We start from the raw sequence: 24,131 nt of genomic DNA on the forward strand, positions 1-24,131 counted from the left end.
AAGAGTGTAATAGTCAATCAAAATCAATGTTCTGTGGCTGTGACAGACTAGAGGCGAGTTAAATACCGTTAAGAAATGCGAAGTCGAAGTAAACAATAACTTACTATACCGGTACTCAACTGAACATCTAATCGTACATGGATTAAAATGTTCGTATAATTTTTAATCAGTACATAATTAGCGAGAAAAAATTATTTGAATTTCTTTAAGACCCGAGCCGGTGAAAACCATACAACTTTAACCTTCGTATCCCTATGAGGGGTGTAATCACACCCCAGATTTAGTTGCTGAACAATAATGTAATACGTGATTTCATCAACATATTATTTTGTATCAGAAAAAAACATTATTACTTTATTTCTAATTGTTTTCACTCCAATTTTATCAACAATGTCTCCACAAATAAATTAAGTTATACTTGGGGTGCATGTACTCTCAGGAATCCACATTGTAATGTTGGCGGCACTGTAATTCTACTTTTCCTGCCTTCTATATAGTTATTCTGTAGCAGCCTCATGGGCTAGTGGTGAGAGTTTCTGACAATAGTTCATGAGGTCCCGGGTTTGATTGCCGGTTAGAACACAAGAGTTTTTCCATAAAGAGAAATGTTCTTGTGTTCGTCCATGGTTTGGAAATTAGGTTAGGTTTAAGTTTAAGACCTCTACTGGAACTTTATAATCATCCTATCTTAATATCATCAGGGTAGCGTAACTCCGCCTTCCAGGCGCCCCAAACTCAGCAGTGGGTTACAAATAAGTCCTTGTCAGGAGAGACCAGAAATGTCAAGTGACAAGCTGTTTGTTTTCTTGAATTAATATTATTAATATTATTATTATTATTACTATTAGTATCATTATCATCATCATCGTCTACTACTGCAACTATTATTATTACTCTTGTAAATATAAGTGTTATATATATATATATACATATACATATACATATACATATACATATACATATACATATACATATACATACACACACACTTACTTACTGGCTTTTAAGGAACCCGGAAGTTCATTGCCGCCCTCACATAAGCCCGCCATTGGTCCCTATCCTGAGCAAGATTAATCCAGTCTCTATCATTATATACCACCTCCCTCAAATCCATTTTAATATTATCCTCCCATATACGTCTCGGTCTCCGCAAAGGTCTTTTTCCCCCTCAGGCCTCCCAACTAACATTCTATATGCATTTATGGATTCGCCCATACGTGCTACATGCCCTGCCCATCTCAAACGTCTGGACTTAATGTTCCTAATTTTGTCAGGTGAAGAATACAATGCGTGCAGTTCTGTGTTGTGTAACTTTCTCCATTATCCTGTAACTTCATCCCTTTTAGCCCCAAATATTTTCCTAAGCACGTTATTCTCAAACACCCTTAGCCTATGTTCCTCTCTCAAGGTGAGAGTCCAAGTTTCACAACCATAAAGAACAACCAGAAATATAAATGTTTTATAAATTCTAACTTTTAGAGGTTTTGACAGCAGACTGGATGATAAAAGCTTCTCAACCGAATAATAACAGGCATTTCCCATATTTATTCTATGTTTAATTTCCTCCAGAGTATCATTTATATTTATTACTGTTGCTCCCAAGTATTTGAATTTTTCCACCGCTTCAAAAGATAAATTTCCAAATTTTTATATTTACATTTCCTACAATATTCTGGTTACGAGACATAATCATATTACATTTTTTTTTCAGTTATTTCACGGCGCTGTATCAGCTACTAGGTTATTTAGCGTCGATGGAATTGGTGATAGAGAAATGGTATTTGGCGAGATGGAGCCCATGATTCGCCACAGATTACCTGAGGAACTTCCTCAGGAAAGATCCTGCTTTGTCTCAGATGACATGGGGAGCCGGTAACTTTGTCTACTGTCAATCATACTTTGAAAAGCGCTCGCTATGTGTGTTTTACACAAGGGTTATTTTTTAAATCACTAATTTAATTCTTAATGTGTTTAAATCATGCAACAATTTATAAATCTACGTCTCCCCTCTCGACGACCAAAAAATTACCACCTACAGAGTGCTCCTCGTTAGCTTTTATGGCACAAGGACAGGAAGGTTGCGTGAATTTCAACCCGAACTCGGTCCGTGAGCTTGATCGGAATCCGTGCAGAGTCCTACTGCACATGTGTTACGATGATTTCTACATTGTCGCTCGATACATCAGTTGCATCATATTACGTGTGTAGTCAATGCTTGTAGTTTGCCGTATACTAGCGTCCGTTTTTTTTTATTCTAACAGCTGTTGAAGACACTCAGCCTTCAAGATATACCGCGAGATACAGTACGTTAATCCTACTATCAAAGTGCGAACGGAAGGATTATACAAATGGGGAAAAATACATAACCGCATCGGGAATCGAACCGCGAACCTGGCTGCTATCGTAATTCCTTAACCTTAAAGCTACTACGCACACATATTTTTATTTAATCTCTAAGCAAATATCGATGCAGAAATCTTTTCATTAAAGTATCTACACCCTATTGGTTTCTACGAAAAGAAAAAAAAATAATAAATGCAACTTGTGTATCAAAACGTGAATATGGAAAATTTGTACCACGTACAAATCCTAAAATGTAATACAACAACCTGCATTTTATTACACAACCCGGAGCTTTAGAGTTAAGCAAAATGTGCTATATAATTCTACATCAAATATCTTGTACGCTTTTATTGCATCAGACACCTAAAGGCACAGCCAGAAACAGAGCTTAGAGCAAGGAAATGTGATACTATTACTGGGCAATATTGTGCCTCGCTTTATAGAGTGCAGCAGGAAATATATGTGACGAGAAAGATATAATTAAGAGCAATTTGCGTATAATTTTGGAGTGTTATGTCACTCACTAATAGATGAGTGGTTATGTTAACTCAACAATAAACTACAACGTTACATTAATGTTATGTGTCGAATAATAACAGAGTGCTTCAACACAAATTATTTCCGCAATAGACTGTTAGCACCAAGCTGGGGTTAGAACCGTCTAACTACCCTCTAGTATTTTATTTCATGACAGCTTTTCATCTTATGCTGAGTGCATTTTTTTTTCTAACAAACTGATCTGTTTTCTTCAACAATATTAATGTTTAAGTAAACCACATAAAATATTTTTAAAAATTATTTTCCTTCACTGAGGTATCCTACTTCAGTTATTTAGGAGTTCTTAGGCACTTGAGTAATATGAAGTACAATTATTCTTTCAGTGGACGAAATGCATACATAAGGGGCAATCAATAAGTTTCCGGATTGCCCTGAATGTAGGCAACACACAGGACATAGGAAACTGACAAGTTATCTAGAAGCAAGGAAATTCCTAGAATCTATACTAACTACGTCACTTGAAAGGCAGAGAATAACACTAGCCAGAAGGAGTATATGGCTATATGTTTATTGTTATCTCATAATTAAAGCGCAAAGTGTGTGGAATGTTTTCCTTTTGTATCTCATCGACTTTCATAAGAAAAATACATGGAATATTTTCAATGAATATCATATCTGTTAGAATCAAATATTTAAAGAAAGTGTCACAAAATATTTTAATATATGTTTACTTTAAAGGAAGTACTGAGCAGAAGGAAAATCTTTAAATTATCCATTCATCTTTCCTTTCACTCACAAAGCATAGTCAGCCAAGCTCTTCTGAATCTTTACCAGCAATATTATGTTGTAGAACTCCTTGTGCTCTTCTGCAATATACTGAATTATTTTGGCCACATCCTCAAGTTTCTTCTGATTAATAGAAACTTTATTATCATAGACACGTGCTCTTCGTAGCATTATGGTCTCATGACCTTTGTAAAGGTTATAAAATCACTGTTCCAGTGGCGAAGTATCAGGGTAGGCAGGGTAAGCTGAGCTTTCCCAAACATTTTCGAAGAAGGGACATGATCAATTTGGAATTAAGTTAATTAAAAACAGTAACGTTTCCGCTTTTCGCTTAACTTTTAGCGACGTAAAGCACGGCCTAGATCATCATGACTTCGCTCAGCTTACCCAAATTTTTTGTCACTCTTCGCTTCATTCCATTTTTAAATCTGAATACAACAAGAGTTTTCCTGCGGACGAGCTGACTGCAATAAATTAATGAGTAATCTGGAAATAATTCTGAAAACATTTTGTTTTCTTCTTGAATATAGAAGTCCATCACTCCGAGTAGTTTATCATCTGCTGAGTTTGCACACATCTTACTTAAAAGGCAGATCCGTTCTTCTTTGAATTTCGGATGATTTTGTCATACAGGGCTAATAGTGCAGAAAAGAAAACATTAGCGCAATCTTTTCCTTCTGCAAATCTTTGGAACTTTTACAGCTGATTTTAACAAAGTCAATAGGAAGGAATATATATCTTTCTTTTTACCAATAAATAGGGCTTGTGTTAAGGAACAAAATGATTATCTCACAAGCAAACATTGTGATGCAGGCAGATAAAAAAGTTAAATTTTTTCCTTCCACCATGTTAATAATGTCAAAAGAAGTGCTTATACAAATTTTGGCCACTCGATCGCAATTACGAGGAGACGTTGGAAGAAAGAAAACACAATGTTATTGGAAAAATTTATTGGAACAGACAGAGCAATTGTTGAGCTATTTTTCAACATATTCCCTACCGGAACTGAGACATTTGTCATATCATGGAATCGACAGAGGTGTGCAGACGGCTGTTACACACTGGTTCTAATTCCAGATGGCAGACTTCTATGACACAAGGATACACGAATTGATGCCATGGTATCACAAATGTCTCAGTTCCAATGAGGGATATGTTGAAAAGTAGTGCAACAATTCCTGCATCTGTTTCAATAAATCTTTCCATGCAATAGTTCTTTTTTTTCTGTAAAAGACCCCAGGGAAAATCACTTCCTGGACGGCCTCGTAATTACGGTCGAGTGGCCAAAATTTGTATAAGCACATCTTTTGACATTAGCCTATTAACATGGTGGAAGAAAAATATTAACATTTTATCTGCCTCCATTAGAATATTTGAAATTATCTAAAAATGAAATGTTTTTCTTTGGCATCTTACCGATTATGGTTGTTGCAACTGGTCACAGGGTGTTAAATCGGAGCTTCTTTGTGGCCAAAAGTGACTGATTCGTTTTCAACAGTTGCACGATCACTGCGTTGTGGAAAAATCTTCATTGAGACGATCTCTAACTTGTCAGTGGCAATAGGATTGGTGCCCCATCCTATTGCAAAATGAACCTTTCCCTATCTTCATATAGCTTAAGTATCAACAAATTAATGACCATGTCGAGATAAGAAGCTCATGTTAACAATTATCATTCGATAGAAGAGGAAGCAATACAACTCTATGCAGGATTTAACAGAAAACACATTATCGCTTCTGCAATTCCGCACATATACTACTGTTGCTCTAGAATTTTTAGTCTCTCATATGTTCTGTTTATTTACCTTTCCACAGATGTGTAATGACAGAATTCATTTTAGTTAATTCAAGCACGCAAAATGCTTTTTAAGGGGAATGGTGGCCGTCTTACGAAACTGTGAAGTGACGCAATCAATATACAGTATATCAATACAAACTTTTTCTTTGCTGCTGAACAAAAATCCACAAGTAGAATTTCTACATCTTCAATGGTCATGATTTTATAACATGTTGGGGTTATTTATTTCTTATGTAATATCCGGCTCATTCAGAAAAAAAAAATGATGCGTAGAGGAGAAAAGCAATCAAAGTCACAATTCTCTGAAAGGTGATATCATCTAATTCAGTATATTACTGCAACATTTATTACTGTTCCTAATGAAAAAGTAGGAAAGGATGACTGTATCAGTCGTGATCATTCTCCTTTACGAGTTTTAACAAAAAGAAAACATAAATATTTCAGTGATATACTGAAATAGATGATGACATTACCCATAACAGAATTGTGACTGATTGTTTTCCTCTGTAACTCTTCAAATGTTAATGAATTTAACAAAATAGGTAGCTTTCGCAAGCCATAAACGATATATTCTGGTGATGGTATTGTTCAGATTTACATTTCGAATACAGAATCCAGCTTCCACTATTATACTATTGATACCATCGGTTAGTAATTTTGTATCTGTCGACTCTACTTTCCAAAATTTGTAATTAAAATTACAAAATTTTGTTTGATGCTTTCATTAAATTAGTTGTACAACTGTAGTTAGCTGGAGTTGTAGCTTGTAGTTAGTAAATAAATAAATATATATATATATATATATATATATATATATACATATACATATACATATAAAAATGAATAAATAAATAAATAAATAATTGAATAAAGTAAATAAATAAATATTTAAAAAATAAAGTAAATAAATAAATAACATGAAATAGAAAGTGAATCTGAAAAGTGATAATAATACAGGAAACAAGAAAATAATATTACTGGGAAACCGTCATTAACGAGATGTTGGATGGAGCGTACAATCAATTTCCAGAATTCCAGGTATGTTAATAGTATTTTATTATGGAGCAGTTAGGCTATATAATTTTAAAGTTACAAGTAATTGCATTTTGCATTTCATACTTTACAAAATAAACTGCAATTTTTAATTGTAAATAATACAATCTGACCTTATAATTTGATAGTCATTGCTATTTTTGTAGGTGATTTTTTATGAAGAACAAATGTGTGTTTAACCAATTTACATTCACTATTATGAAGCGTTAAAGGCTTTTGAAGTTTTTATTCCACATGTTCACGTATTTTTCTACATTTTTCCATGAGGCACTACATCGTTTATAAATTCTCCAATTTTTTTCAGATTTAACTGTAAACTGAACACAAATCAGAACTGAGCCTGCTACAAACCATACTCAGAATAACACGAGACTTGTAAAAATGAGAATATCACAACTTTTACTCTTACCAAATATGAGTATATAATCTTTACAAGATGGACACTTTAGTATTTTCTACTATGTTTCGATGTTATGAGTACCTAATCAAAAATGAGTACGTACTCAATTTTTTCTTAATAAAAAGAGTATTTACTAAAGAAAATAGTCTAGTACATACTATATAATCATTTTTATTCTTATCACTAATTGCTGTATTTCTGCCTCTTCTGAACTCAAACTGTTCTTCCAGAAATATTTAAATCCATTTTGTCAATTTATGTTTGAATGTATTTGTATGTAATTTTGATGTTGTAATCTGTAGTGTTATTGTCTCTATAGCTTTCATTTTTATTATCTGAGCCTTTCTTATATACAGGTGAGTCATAAGTATGTTTTCAAAATGCGTGAGCGAGCTCCTGGATCAAAAATAAGAACAATTCCTTATATGAAAATTTGACGGAAAATTCTTATTTATTGGAGAAATGGTCATACTTTATTTTTTTTTTATTTTTTTTTGTTCTGTCACAAATACAGGTTTGGAAAGGTCCTCAATGTGTCCCCCTCTATTGTTTACACATGCCTGAGCACAACGTACACACGACTGGCGAGTTCGCTCAAACACAATATTGTCATCACGGATCTATTGGCATGCATTTTCAACACGTTGCAATAGCTCCTCTGTATCATTCACTGGTGTTGCATAATGGGGTGAAGTCAGGTGATCTGGGTGGCTAAGACACTGGACTACCGCATCAAATGAAAACAAAAACAATGTACTACTGTCCTGTCACAGTGTTGTTTGTAAACAAACACTGGTACAGAATAAAAACAAAAACAACACAATAATATGATCAGATACTTGTGAAAACAAAAGTCACTACTACTATGTTTTCTAATAAATAAGCATTTTCCGTCAAATTTTCATATAAGGAATTGTTCTTATTTTTGATCCAAGAGCACGCTCACGCGTTTCCCAAACATACTTTTGACTCATCCTGTATACAGTATTTAAAACGAAGTCTGTATCCCATTGGTGAGGGATTCTTTTCGATTCCCAAGTACTAATAAATATCTGAAATTACTTCGTCTGTAGTTAAATAATTCAGTATTTAAATTGTCCAATCCTGGAATTTTTCCGTCTTTTGAACGTCTCTAACACCTCGAGTCTATTATTATTATTATTATTATTATTATTATTATTATTATTATTATTATTAAATAATTTTCATATTTTTCAAACCCAAATGATTTTTCATAACTCTAAACAAACTAACTTCTGTAACACAAAACTCAACAAAAGTTCGCGAAATATAAAGCCGCAAAAACTACCACCGAAATGGCGAGAGACACAACTGAGACATATGGTTCGCAATTTCTTACCACATGAACGCATTAGTGTCTGCATAGCTGGCACAGAAACCTCTCATAGCCCAAGCCGACCATTAGGCGCCAGAAATAAAACCTCAGGCGCCAATACGATCAGCTCCGAGGATTTGTGGAGTCCTGCTGCAGGAGATAGAATACTTAATCGCTTTTCGTCATAGGGGCAGGTTGACTTATGTGCCAGTATATGCAAGGAAAGGGCGGGTGGTTCAATACCAATGACCGGCGAGGAGGTGGGCGGGTGCAATCGGATTACGACATACAAAGCAGAGAGCACTCGCTTCCTATCAGCTCACACTTGGCTTCCGGTAGATGGAAGCGAACGTTGAATTAAAAGCTCCCGACCGTTTCGACGTGACGTATTGCCTAGCCATGACAAGATCGTACCACCGCTTAACCCTTTTCCTAACCTTTACCTACCTCTTATCCATCCAGCTCGTGATTTAAGGCAGTAAGGCATTGAATTCTCCTCAAGAATGGTGATACGTAAGCTTACTGGAGGCTCCTACATCTATACAGTTAACAAGAAATCATTTCAATACGAAACTATCATTGATGTCAACAATCCTGTATGAAAATCCTCTAGACACAATAAAATTCCCATCACTCTGTATTTATTCATTGAAATATCCTTTTCATAATATAGGCCTGCTAATATCTTTATAATCAAGTTTATGATCTCGTGAAATAACACGTATGCACACACTCGAGTACAGTACGATTATTTAGTCCTGACAGTCGCCGGCAATCTGCGCCTGGATCAGGCGAGTCCATTAAGTTATGCCAAGGGATGTTCAGTTTAGTCTGTCGCCTGCAATCAGAGCGATCGGATGTCACGCATGCGGTATAGCGTTATGTTTCCAATACAGTTAAGCTGTTCTGCATTCCTTTACCGACCGCTCGCTCTTATCTCTACTCCGGAACTCTTCCCACTACTCCTATTACTTCCCTCCTTTTGCGTCGCTGAGCTGTCAGGACTAAATACTCGGTCTGTAACACAATCTAAGTGACATACACAGTGCGTCAGGGAAGTCTCTCCGCACTGGAGATAGCGGAGTGTATGCGCTAGCAACTGCAATTATGTCGGTAGCATCAGCCGGGCCAGGTCATTGCTACAGATCTTTAAGTGGGGATTATTTAGTTAACGGTATCATTGAGAGCAGACGGGGTGTACTGCAGTCTAATTGTGAGTGAGTGGTGGCTAAAGAGTACTGGTAGCAAATCTTTCTATTGAAGAAAAAACGGTTTTGATGGAATACGTTTTTCGCAAAGGTGATGAGTAGAGACGAGAATTCCATGCACACGCATGTTTTTATAAGAACATAGGACATAGCTTAAACTGAGTACTTATCTATTTCATTACTTTTCGGATCCAAATGTGTGTACTTTTTCCGTGCATATTTGCAAGTTTTGGCCTTTTGGGGATAAAAACATGCATAATGCATACTTGAGCAATTTTTAGCTTAATCATGCATATAATATACATTTATTCAGTTTAAATACATGTTTTAATGGTTGTGAGTGGACACCTCAGTTTCTCGATTTTTTATGTCCCTTATTTTAGCTTCAGGAATCAAAATTCAAGAAGGTAAAAAAAAACTAAGTAACAGAAAAATGAAATATAATGTTAAGTTATGCACAATATGATGTCAGATGACCTTTCCTTGGACGTTAGTTCAATTTTGCAACACTTTACCAACGACCCTTTACAGACTGCGTGTCATAAATGGATTTATTACGTTGGATATTTTGAGAATAGTATTCAGTAAATATAGAGGGTTCAAGGAAACTGCCGAGAAATAATTTAGATCAATAACATCCTATTTCTGGGAGATTGTAAATACTCTCTCTCTTTTCCAGAATTAGTAGAAATTTAGATTCTTCTTAAAATGAAATCATTCGCTAAACTGTCTTTGCAGTGTGTGAACCTCATAAGTGGTTAATGTGTTTGTTTATTCTGTTTGCGTGTGTTAATGTGATTCTAATATGCCTCCATTTAAAGGTTCCAAAAATGTATTCTTTGCACAGTGGATTAAAGGGAAGAATTTTATTAGATCGTATGGGGATGTATTCTGCGATTGCTGCAGTAAAGAGGTAAGCACTGCTATTCTGTTTCCGAATATTTCCTGATAGTTGTTCTTTGTAAAACATTACAAAACTTCTTTAAAATAAACTGAACAGGGTCATAAACGCGAACCCGGACTACGGATTCTTTTGTTCAGTGAGGGTTATTTGTAGCGAAAACTAGAATAATACTGTCACAAATATGTTCACGTTTGCACCCAGAACTTCCTGCGACGTAGAGAGGTCATTCTCTGCCTACAAAAGCATATTGACTGACGATCGCAGGAACCTCACAGAAACCAATTTATAAATATGTTGTTAGTTGTTAACTGTGCAAAAAAACTGAAGTGGAATAAGAAATTTGGAACAAAAATTGAAGTGCGCATTTTAATATATTATTTGCTTCATCATAGTTTGATAGTGCATGAATGCATGCATATTTTGGGATTTTATTTTGCATGAAATTCTAGTCTCTAGTGATAAGTTTATGGAAAATGTGAAACAGAAATTTCGTATGCGTTTTCCTAATTCCAGATGTCCAAATCACGATACTGTACGTGATTTGATCAATAAATTCCGTGGAACCGGATCAGTTCTCGATGCACCAAGATGTGGCAGACCTACAATTTTAACCACAGAAAAACTTGACAAAATCTCGGATATACCTAATGTTGTTGAGTCCTACAAAATCGACGCACAAATTAGCACAAGAGGCCAGAATCCCTAAGGCTGTAAGAAGCGAACTTCAACTGTACACCTATAAAATTACAGTGGTTTATGAATTAAAAGAAAATTATTACGGAAGGAGTGTCTGCAAAATCTGCGGTATATGGTAATAATCCAAAAACAATCAATGAACTTAAGACGAATATAATTAATTTTGTTCAGTCGATTACGCAAGAAACATTAGTGAAAGTGTTTGAAAATTAGTGTAAAAGAGTAGAACTGTGCCTTGAAGAACGAGGAAAACACTTCCAGCATCTGTTATGTTTGTGGTGAGTCCACAGTTTACGTTTTGTTCCTAGCGTAAGTTCCAGCTACTACCAACATTCCTGCAGTTGCTAGGGCATACACTTCGCTGTCTCCACTGCGGAGAGACTTCCCTGGAACACTATAGTAGAACCTGGATTGTACGTAACTGAAGGGAAATGATTTCAATTACGCACAATTCAGAAATCCGTATAATTAATAAAATTTCAATATAAGATAATTTTCGAAAGACTAGGTATCAGTTAATAGAACATAGAGCTAGGAACACTGAAGGATATTTTTAAATCAGTCATGTCTGCATCAGCTCGACATGAGTAAGTCGCTCGCAGTGTACACAGTCCAGCTCGCAGGCACCTCTACTCTTTCCCCTCTGTCTCCATAAGAGGGATGGCAGGAGTCAATAAGTACACCGGTGGTATGATATATACGACTGCTCGCTTTAAAGTAGCTACTGAAAACAACACATTGGCAAATGGTAGTGAAACCCAACATTACTTTTGTACATTTGTGTATTAAGTTTGATCGTTTTATTTTAAAATGTAGCCTATACTTTATTTTGTTTGGGTAATGGTAAGAATTATTTTTTTTTTATTTTTACATTCATTCGTATTTGTAAGAACTGGTCCTTTTTGTTCATTATAAGATTACATTACGTTAAAGATATTAGTGTATTATGAAGACTATTAACTGGCACTTAATTATCTAGTTCTAGAATTATCAGTAGCTGCTATTCAATATTAGCATGAAGATTAGTTATTCAAGCTTTCAAGCCGCAATTACGATCGAAAGACAAAATGGATAATGAGTACGAAAAGCATCATCTGTAAGAAATGTAATGTACTTTCCATGAATACAAGAACGTCGCGGAAGATTATAGCATTAAATTGATTGATGATTTTAAAAAAACATTTCAAAACTGTTCTTTGTTTTTTTTTATTTTAGTAGGTTATTTTACAACGCTTTATCAACATCAAAGGTTATTTAGCGTCTGAATGTGATGAAGGTGATAATGCCGGTGAAATGAGTCCGCGGTCCAGCACCGAAAGTTACCTAGCATTTGCTCATATTGGGCTGAGCGAAAACTCCGGAAAAAACCTCAACCAAGTAACTTTCCCCGACCGGGAATCGAACCCGGGCCACCTAGTTTCGCGGCCAGAAGCGCTGACCGTTACTCCACAAGTGTGGATTTTGAAAAACTGTAAGTAGTGCTAAATTTTACTATAATATTGAAAATCTAACTAGAAATTTAACGTTGTACTTTTAACACTTTTAAAAGAATTACTCACTTTGTTTACAAACGAGTCTCAGCGAAGACCAAGTTGTACAGATTCTCACATAGAGTCCATTATGAGGATAGTTTCCAGCAAGAATGACATTGGAAGAATAAATTTTTGCGGAACAAACAAAAATTTAGAAGACCGAAACTTTCACGAATAAGAACAAACTCAGATGTTTGTATGAAATATGAAATATTATTTTATATCATGTACTCAGACTTTAAGATATCTTGTTTATTAATGTTTTTATTTATTCATATTTATTACATACACCTTGCAATATCAGATTCTCATGCTCCATAAACACCTCTGTACCTTATTTGATATTAATTCAGAGTCATTTTCATTTCGCTTCAATTTCATACTTTAGAAAGACATATTTCTTCCTGTGTAATTAACTCGCTTCAAGCGCATTGTTTTCAATTACAGACGTATCTTGATATAGATAAGTATTACAGTACTTTATTGTTAGTACAGTAGCTCATGCATTTTGTCAAGACTCTCGCGATGCACAGTATGGGAACAACGTTACTGTGAAGGGGTAGGAGTAGAAGGGAAGGTCGGGTGTGTGTCAACCGAGTTCAAGGCAAAGGCTAACCCATTCCCCTATAATTCGTACGTAGACTCATCCGATCTCGTGCGCAGCTCTGTAGGAAGAGTGAGGGAGTGTCTTGACAAAATGCATGAGCTGTATAGCACTGTAGATCTCTCTATGTTTTATGATATAAAGTACCTGGGGGTATTAAGGCCCAGCATGTTATAAGGTCCACTACCCAGTTTTGCCATTAGTTATATAATTTTGCAAAAGAGAGCAACAGCTCTTAAGACCTATTTCTCCTTGCATTCGAATGAGGTATAAAGAAATTAGACTGTCGTTCTTGTTTGTAGCTGACTGGTGGCAACAAGTCATGTGTGATTAGTTTTGCTTTCATTATAAAATTCTGAAAAATTTAAGTTGATATTTTATCGTTTTACTGTGTGTTATTAATATAATATTAAATGCACGTTACTGTGTAAACATTAAGAAGTTTGGGGCTATCGTGAAACATTCGCTAATGAGCATATGAGCGGTCCATAAATTAAAATTGGCGCGAAGTAAGAGAGCACGAAATAAGGCCCATGAAATAAATACGTGGAAACGCCAAAAGTTCATAGAAGTCTTTGAACTATAAAGTTCAAACTCTGAAGCACAATCTTTTTTGCAAGAAATGAAACAAACAACAGACTGACAATTCCTAATGCACAAAGAGCATTGGATGAACCATCAACTTCAGGATTTGTAAACATCCAGGGAACGCGGATGTGTTCCGTCTGTGAAGAGAATTGTTGCAGGTGTGTGTGTGTGTGTGTGTGTGTGTGTGTGTGTGTGTGTGTGTGTGTGTGTGTGTGTGTGTGTGTGTGTGTGTGTGTGTCTTGTGAGTGTTGGGTGCACGATGAATGTGTAGGTCACACTGAGTGAAAAACTGAAGGCTTTGTATGCCCAAATTGTGTTCAGAACTTATATTCTTTATTGTGGGCCTCATTATCTCTCACAGCAGGATATAACGTCCAGCGACATGATGTTAGTTTTCATTGCTCACAGCATTTATGTTACTGTTTGAGTATTTCTTTGAAGTAAAATATTATAGTACAACTATAAAAGTATGCTATTCCATTGATTAAAATTTGTTAAATGTCTCCATTTCAAAGAAAGAACGTTTTATTCCTTAGGTGGGCCTTATTACCCCCGGTTACCTTACATCATTTTGATGAATAGGGGACGGAAGTAATCCAACTTACATAAAATATCTCACGTAAAGGGTTATAGGTCATTTAAACAAGTAGGGAACCGTTAGTACATGATTCTTGCATACTAAACACAGACAAAATTCTCTGAATAGTTCATGTGAAATCAGTACACAAATTTAGCAATTATGTTGGGTTTCTCAAACTATTTTCCTGGAATAAGAATGCGAAACCAGTTAATTCTGTGAACATTTGTAACTATATTATTTGTACTGTCACAATACCTTCTCTACGCACTTGGTATGATGACAATGAGAATCCCTTCATCTAGTGCTGTGTTGCCAAGTACTGTAGACGTTCAACTTTATATTCCAGACTCGTTCAATAATCACGTTTTGGAACAAGCCAGAGCTTGGATGGCTACATTAAATGGAGGTGATAGCGGGGATTACATCACCAAGCCTAGCAAAAGCGGGCTTGATGGCCTGTCTACTTTCCCGATATTTCCATTTAATCGTTGTATTGTCACTGACAGATTTAGTCATCAGTTGTATTAGACTTCGATACTGCGGCGTTATCTTTACCATATTCCGGTAACAAAAATATACCAAGAGCTTTTGCGTGCCTGCATCTCCCACTAATCATCACTTACACAAAGACACACACACAGGCACACAAAATATACAGTATGCAAAACTCACCCTCTCTTACAAACAGATTCACTCTCCCTCTTATGAAAATTCACCATTTCTTACTCTAAATAAACACACTCTATCTTGCACACAAATAAACTTACTCACATAACCTCTAATACACACACACACACACACACACTCACCCACTCTTATTCTTAATAAACCCACTCTTCCTTACACACGAACAAACTTAGCCTACAAATGAATGTCATTGCAGAAAGGTACCTACAGTAAGTCACTTGAAACAAAGTTGTGGGCAACATTTACATTCAGATCTCATGCTTAATTGGGGTAGGTGTGATTACATGAATTCTTGTAACAAAGACAGTAAAGCAGGTTTAGCGTGACTAAGATTGGGGGATGGAAGGGTAATAAAATTGTCAACGAAGAAGGAGAGCGCCTCTGTCCTTTGTGTGGGGAAAATGATTCCTAGAGATAGCACAGTGTGACGAAACGGATCATAGCCGGAGAAAATATCTACCACCATCGATGCTAAGTCAGAACAGGGGTTCGCTTGCATGTCTTGACCTCATGGGGAATAGAGAATGCGAAAAAAAGATTGGATTGTTCCTCTTGAAGGCGAGACGGATTAAAACTTCAGCTGTTGAAGTTTGTGATGCGAACTGACGAAGGGATAATGATAACTATACAATTATGTACTTTTATGCCTATTTGTATGTTAGGTTAGGATATATTATATAATATATTTTGTTTGTATCATTTTCATATTAATCTGTGTGCTTTTTGGGAGAGTGGTTGTATCTAATCATAAGTGAGGGGAGTGAAACCTACAAAGTAGGACTTGTTTTTACACAGCACGTTCGGTCAAAAGACCTGTGCATTGGATTTAATAGAAAATTGTGATAGTGTATTGCATCTGTATGTATAATATTGCTGAATAAATCCATCTATCTAACTTCCCTCCTTAGAAGAATAGAAGCTTCATCACTATTACAAGCACGCTGTTGTCCCCATACTGATTTGTGCACGAAAACTCTTTGTGACCCTCGCACTTGCCCAAACAGGACTTTGACAAAATTCACTGCTCAACATGCCGGCCACTTTCACTTTGACAAAGTGTACAGTAGTGGCAAAAAAACCGGACTCACCCTTGTAGCTGATTTCAGAGTCTTCTTCACTCCAGAGCACGATAGACTGGTCACTAAGACTTTCGTGGTTTGAATCTTGCCTGGGAAAGAAACTTTTTTTTTGTTCCTTCATCAAATTTATTCCAAATACTTCTCGATTGCTGGTAAAATTCATGTTCTGGGAATAATAAGTTAATTAAGAAGTAAAATATCGCTGCAATCGAAAAGTATTGAGAATAAATTTGAACAAGGAACAAAAAAAGGGTTCCTTCTCAGACAGGATTCGAACGACGAAAGTCTTAATTACCAGTCTATCGTCTCTATAGCGAACAAAGCTCTGGAATTAGCTACAAGGGTCGGTCCGGTTTTTTGCCACTTCTGTACATATCCATAGGAGATCTGTGTTGAGTATATGAAGATGCAGGGAACACTTTAGAGACACTGACTATCTACTGCACATTAACTATATTGGAGAGAGCTATTTTGAGTCACTAAGCTGTGAAATTTAACTTAGAGGCAAACTCCTGCAAATGAAGTGTGCATCTAGAGACCTAAAATGGTTACTACGTCAGCCAAAGTACACTAACTTCTGAAAATAAGACGAGCCCCAACTAATTTCATTCCAACGACAGACATGTTGCATTATATCGCTGTTCACATTGTTAAAGGATGAAAACGTTACGGAATTAAAAGGGATATTAGGACTGAGCTTTTACTAGACAAATGGTCAAAAAATCAAATTCCGTTTCTTTTGTACGAAAATGTTTCTTGCACACTTAGGAAGTTGATAGAGGTTTCTTGCCTCTAGGTCTTCTTTAAGGCCCATGAAATATTTTTATATAGGCTTATTTCAATCGTCAGTATTGCATCCTATTTCACAAATGGGCCTTTCCCTCGAAACTACATTTTTAGACGATCAAAATGTTCCATTCGTGTTCAGTTTTAATCAAATTAAAGGAAATTGTTCGTATATTATGTGAGATCCAATACTGAAAAGTCTTAATTATCTTCAAAATTAAGAGACAAAAATGTTATGTAAATACAAAATATCAATAAATAAATGATTTTCGAAAATTTATTGTGCATAAACTAACCTACTTATAATGAATTTCTTAACTTAAATCTATTTCCCGTGAATCAGGGTCCATATGAAAATATATAAACTTGTTGTACAGGGACATTTTATTTTTACTAACATTTCCTCAACGATTGAAAACCGGAAACACCGTTTGCTATCCCCTTCCACGACTGGAGTTCGATTATACAGGCGTAATATACAAACAAATCACTTTACTAGGTATAGGAGGGAAGAAAAGTAGTTCATCCATTTACGTAAACTAGGAAATATCATGCTTTTGAGTTTGATAATTTTCATTGGGTTTTTGTTGAATCAAAATACAGTACAGTATTAACAATAAGTGTTTTTACTCACGAACTGAGCTGTCCATGCGGACGTATTCATTATGCAGTGTGCATTATGCTGTCTACAGCATATTAGTTAAATTGAAAGATAATCATAATATGGATATTTAAACATATTTTTGAAAATGGTAGCCGTTTATTTCGATATAGCCTTCAGTTCTAATGTGCATATTATTGCACTATAGACTATTGTACTTAATTGCAATTACCAGGTTCGTACTTCGTACTAGTAACTCATGTTGAAATAATTCTGTACCTACTCTATAAAAGATTACCTTACGTACTGTAAATTAAATCTTCACTTCTGCCCGATCTGAAAAGATAAAATTACTCAGACATGCTATCTACTGTCTGTCTAAGTGGTTATGTCGCAGGGTCGTACAAAGGGAGGAAATCACGTGAACGTTAATTACTTAACGAAGCCATTTTATTTAAGTTATTTTAAACAATTGTATCTGTATAATATTACGTAGACGTCCAATTCCAAACTTAAATTAATGTTCTCAGAAAAGAGCTAAGACAGCCCAGCCACTAGCCTTTACAGAGAGGCGAATAGAAGCAGGTGGGGGAACCGAGATGCGACGTAGGCTAATGGATGACAGTACGCCTACCTGTGCGAAAATGATTCAATATTGAAAGCTCTTTCGTCACTGGAAAACGCGAACATATTTTTGGAACGTACTGTTCACTATGACCGTAAGGCTACTATGACTGTATGTGCGGTCTTGGATCTGTGTAGAGGACGGTTGAACTTCATTAGTAGACGGGGTGGGAGTGAAGTACATTCAAAAAGTCAGGTACAAATAAAATTGAAATAAAAATAAAATGATGTCCCTGTATTTTAATTTAATGCACCTTAAACATTTTGATTATATCACTAATTCGAATAATTTTATTAAAATGAAATTAACTTCGAAACTAGCAGTCCGATTGAGCTGAAGATTTTCACACATCTCATTCTTAAAAGAACTAAAAACAATTTAAAATGGAAGAAACAGGATTAAGATTATAAAAATATCAAAACTCATTTCTAAAGTCCTTTAAAATCATAAGCCAAATGGCAACAAAAAACTGGAGATAACCAACTGTGCTCGTAACACAGTCCTGAATGCTCAAACTGAGGATGACCTACAAATACTGTTTCACAAATTCAGAGTTACAAAAATAAACAAAAATAAGAAAATTTATATAAATAAAACCAAACCAATAGGAGTATGGAAGCAGTAAGAGATGGTTTCGTAAAGAATGAGAAGAACCTTTTTCTTTCGGTTCGGTTTCAACGGTTCAATTAGAAGTACCGTATATAGAAACATTTTCACGCTGGATAATGTAGCATTATTATTATTATTATTATTATTATTATTATTACTATTATTATTACTATTATTATTGTTATTTTTACTACTGACCAGTAAGCGTGTGTTTCTATAATTCTTCTGTACGTGCATGAATATTTATATTTTTAGATCTTTTCCCTAGAAAGATAAAATTATTAGTTTTTGTCTCAGTTTTAATCTTCTTTATCTTTAGATGACAGTAACTATTTATTAGTTATTCATTTAATAATAATATTGTAGAAAAACGGATTCAATATTATGCACCAACGAACTGTTAAACACCAAAAATTGACATGTCTGAAATCATAGCCAGGAAGAGAAAGCTGACATAAATAAATATAAGGAAGTCAGCTACCTAATGGAGTTTGAAATATCTCGTGCTCTAAAACCCTTTAATATGACAAAATTTCTCAAAAGAGTAATGATTAAAATAGCTTAAATAACTTGTCGATAAGAAGTTTTTAATTCTGAAAAACTACGAATTTCTCGACCAAGTATCGCGAGGAGAATTTAGAAAATTCCTGATTATATTCAAGAGGAAGGTTAAAAAAAAAAGAAGCCAGAAAAATCGTGTATTATTCACTGGCTCTTGATGACAGCAGTGACATTACTGAGACAGCAAAGCTTGAGATTTTTATCCGCGGGATTGATCAAAATGTTACTACAGGAACCACCACTGGTTGTAGTTTTCATGCCAAGTACATTTCCTCCATCTCCTTACCTCATAGGCTATCTGTCGCATGTAATCACTGCAGTTCGAGTTTTGGTCACCGCTGATCTAGCTTAACAGGATTGAGATTTTTATCATTTTCATTACTTTCTACCATTCTCACTAACTACAGTCTTCAAATGGAGCAATAACTGATGAAGTGTAAATACTTATAATAATACTTTGTACCTTCCTAACTTCGACATTTTGCCTTAGGACTACTGTATTGGAATCGATCGTAAATTAATTATTGCAATTCCTAACGTCTGACGAACATCCTACGAGAGTTGCAGCCGACAATACATCGCCAAATAAACCATGACATGGAAATTACATGTATCTCCGGAGTTCCGCATTAAATTCATATGTGGAGACAATACTGCACGAATTGGTGGTTGAGTTTACTCAGGTCATAGGTTCGAAATACAATGAAGGCATTCACGTTTGCGGTTATGTTGTCCTTCTACAGACAAGCAGAGGTCCCTTGAAACCCTCACCAACCAGTCACGGTCTGTTTCGCCATCTGTTGTATCTAGACGAAGTGTTTGTAAATTGTGATCCGCGAGTCCAATCTGGTGCTATAAGAGGGCTAATTTAGTATGTAAATAATCTGTAGTTCAAAAAATTCGTTTAATTTGCAATAATGCTGGTAATTCGAAATAACTGATTTTGAAATAGGCCTATTATTACCTTTATTATTTTTACTACTACCACTACCATTATTATTATTATTATTATTATTATTATTATTATTATTATTATTATTATTATTAGGCCTATAGTTGTGAATTTTTGTACACTGACTTCGAACGGAAAACATAAGTATCGATGAAAATGATCTGCATGTGTTTCGTTGTTTAAAAAAATAGTGTTTCTGAATAAGAATTTCACACTGATTGCAAAAATGATGTCAGTTACAGTGTATCTCGTCAGAATGTTTCACAATTCAAAATGTTACGTTTCTAATATTTTTCATAATATAGTAAATCATTATTTTTCTGCATTTAACATCTGTTAAAAACAATACGCTGTAGCGGGAAAGTTTGCACAGTAGAAAATCCTGGTAAGGAAAAGTCAATAAATCTTTGTGGTAATTAGTTGGAGGTTCAGAATTGTTTCCTTGTTACTACTATACTATATTGATATTCTTGAAGTACGTTTACTTTAGAATTACCCTAAATCTTAATTCCAACCTCTGTAGTATTACTCTGTGTGTTGAATTCGATCAAGCTGGTGAAGATCTCGGGAAGTAAATTAATGATTATTCTAAATTCTATCTCTTAATATTTCACAAGAAATTTCTCGTTTCTTTTGAGAATTACTGACTTCTACTTTGTATTATTTTCAGTTATGCCTTCAATAATTTTCTATTAACTATCATCCACAGTTTAAATTGTCAAGAAATAAGAAAATGAACTGAAATTCCCTTAACTTTAGGTGTTCTGTTTTATTAATACGTACGTCTGTCATAACATATGACCATATAGGTCCGGAAAACAATGTTAAAAAATGCACATATGGAATAGAGAGAAAAATCAATACAATCGGTAGCAATCATAATATAATATGCAATTTAGAAAGTTTAAAAATTAAACATTATATAAATTATGTAAAATGCCTATGGATTTCTTTAAGATATTTAAAGAAATATGCCGCGGGCACCAAAAAGCAAACCCCTTACCTCTCATGTGTAATCAATTCCATTATACCTCTCACTCAAGTGAGGAACATTGTTCTACTTTCAACTACTGTGTTGAATATAATACATTTAATTTATTTAGTGCTCTCACTATCTCTCTCTCAAAACAAAGTCATTTGAAGAGCTGCACTGATTTTCTCTCTTATTTCACCAATATACAGGGCGAAAGTAATATAACTGTGCAGATTTTAACAGCATATTCCTTGGATACCGTACAATAATAAATTCTAATATATTCGTCCCATATGATTACTTTTTTTTAAACATGTAACTATTCCATAAATATTAACATTGTTAGTCGACAAATATTATCCGTATGATTTGATTTTTGCTCTTAGAATTAGAGAAATTGATAAGGGATGATTTATCCCTTTGCAGTCTTTTTTATAAAAGAATGGACGCTTTTCTTTGCAAATTAAATAAAAAGATGAACACGTATCGCTATTTTCTGTAGTGACTGTGGTGACTAAGAAACGAAATTCTGCTATTCAGAGTTATTTCTTATGTATATTCATACATTAGACAGCGATGCGCTGTTGTCAAAGTACACAGAATTACAAAACGCGTAACAGATTATTCATTCATTCACTCATTTATTTATTTTATTGCATTCCACAGTCCCATTCAATATGCACAATTATATCACCTCCACCCTGTATTACAATACATTATAATTTTAGTCTTATGTATTCGTAATTTCTACTGTTAAATATTTACTTTTTTTCTATGGACTATACAATAAATTCAATTTTACTCCCACTGTAACATCCTAAGAAAGTTCTCCAGTGACAATTTCATTCGCTTTCTTGTACAACTAACGAATCGCCATTAAAAAGAAATCTGTGCAAGAAACATTTTTACAGTTATGATCATTATGGACGATTCTTAGATTTCGATTGCATATATTCTACTCTAGAAAATGTAAGTGAAATTTTTGTAAAATATTTTTTGTAATAATTATTTTAGGTACAAGAATTCAAGTGACAATAAAAGTACTAATAGCAACAATAGTAATAGTATTATTAATATTAACAATAATAGTAATAATATAATGATAACTCAAATTTTGTTTGCTTTATCTATGGTGTAGCTTCAGAAAGCAGTGAATAGGAAAACTGAGAAATTGTTATGTAAATTATTGTCTTCAACAGGAGCCTTCATATTTATGTACCACATTAAACTTCAATGACTTTAAATTCCTACCCTTACAACACGAAAACTTTCTTCCATTGTGGAGGTAAAATTTGTCTCTATTAAGCAATATTTCGTCTGTGGCAATTTAAAGTCTAAAACTTTCCTTCAGTGAGTGAATGTTCATTTCAAACAATTGCCACTGCCAGGGGCATTGATTTCGAATTTCGCTGCACAACCCAGTAAAAAAAAACGAAATAAAATAAGGGGCGAAAAACTTCACTGATCTTGAAGTGTTGAGATGTTGAGACATTAAAAAGTTTCTCCACTACTCTCCTTTGAAGGGGGAAAGAATATTTTTCTTGCGAGGGAGAATGTACACTTCTCACCCTCATACTACCCCCTCTTTTAAACGGAAAGCACCCTTTTAGAAATTACACCAGTGTTGGCTTGTGAAATGAGGCCCCCTCTCCTATAATGGCTTGACTTAATAAGGCTTCACTTTAAAATTTCTTGTCCCTCTCTCACTCTTCTTTCGGCTCTTACAGTGCAGTCGCATACTGCAGGAACACGCTATGCCGAAATATTTACTCTGATGAATTTGCGTTCATTATATTGATACAGTACTTCAGTTTATTATTCAACGACGCTATAACATCTAACCATCAGGATTTTCAGCATCCATGTAATTGGTGGTAACAAGCTTATATCTGAGGGATGAGGCTGAAATTAACTGAAATTCGCTTTATAATTGAGAAAATCTCTGGAAAAGACAAACAGATATTTAATATATAAGGAGAAAAATTCGTTCCGGCGCCGGGGATCGAACCCGGGTCCTTGTTTGTACGCACCAAGCGCTCTGACCACTGAGCTACGCCGAATTCAATCCACAGCACTGAATCGTACTTTCCTCCTTCGATGTTTCCCTTTGTGGCCTGACTCCAAGTTAGGCATATATATGTTGACGTATATATCCAATGTCAACTGCGGATTCCCGGCCAACACGTCGCTCAGCTGAATGCGCTCCTACTGCAGTACAATGGAAGTTGACATTGGATATATACGTCAACATATATATGCCTAACTTGAAGTCAGGCCACAAAGGAAACATCGAAGGAGAAAAGTTCGATCCGGTGCTGTAGATTGAATTCGGCGTAGCTCAGTGGTCAGAGCGCTTGGTACGTAGAACCAAGGACCCAGGTTCGATCCCCGGCGCCGGTGCGAATTTTTCTCCTCAAATATTAAATGTCAATATTGCAGATAAATTCTGTAGGACAAATTAATGAATCTATAATATTGAACAGATATGATTAGAACTCGGATAAATGTCCCGTTGCTTGAAATGTGTGTGGGTACGAGTATAGATTTTATGATAGGAGTGGTGGAAAGAGCAATTCAGGTAACTTGGGACTGTAAACAATAGAGACCGACGTGTATAAGTAGCTAACTGCAGTACAATACAAGTATTAATCAGTAACGTGAAATAAATTTAGTTTACATTGAAACTGAAAACGTAATAAATTGCAACACATCAAAATCCCTACCTTTGTGACAAATAGAAGAATTGTTGAATGCAAAATATACCAGGTATCAATTTATATCATCTCTTTTTGTCGTCAAACACATTGCAATGAATCACAATCAAAGTACTGCATTGGAGTTAAATCGCTCGCTTGAACTCGGTCGAGTGTCGCACCCTCGAGTGAGATACGATCGGTCGTGATACGCTCGTAATAAATAGAAGCACAGTACA

Source organism: Periplaneta americana, chromosome 11 (genome assembly GCF_040183065.1).
Source record: "Periplaneta americana isolate PAMFEO1 chromosome 11, P.americana_PAMFEO1_priV1, whole genome shotgun sequence".
Taxonomy (NCBI): Eukaryota; Metazoa; Arthropoda; class Insecta; order Blattodea; family Blattidae; genus Periplaneta; species Periplaneta americana.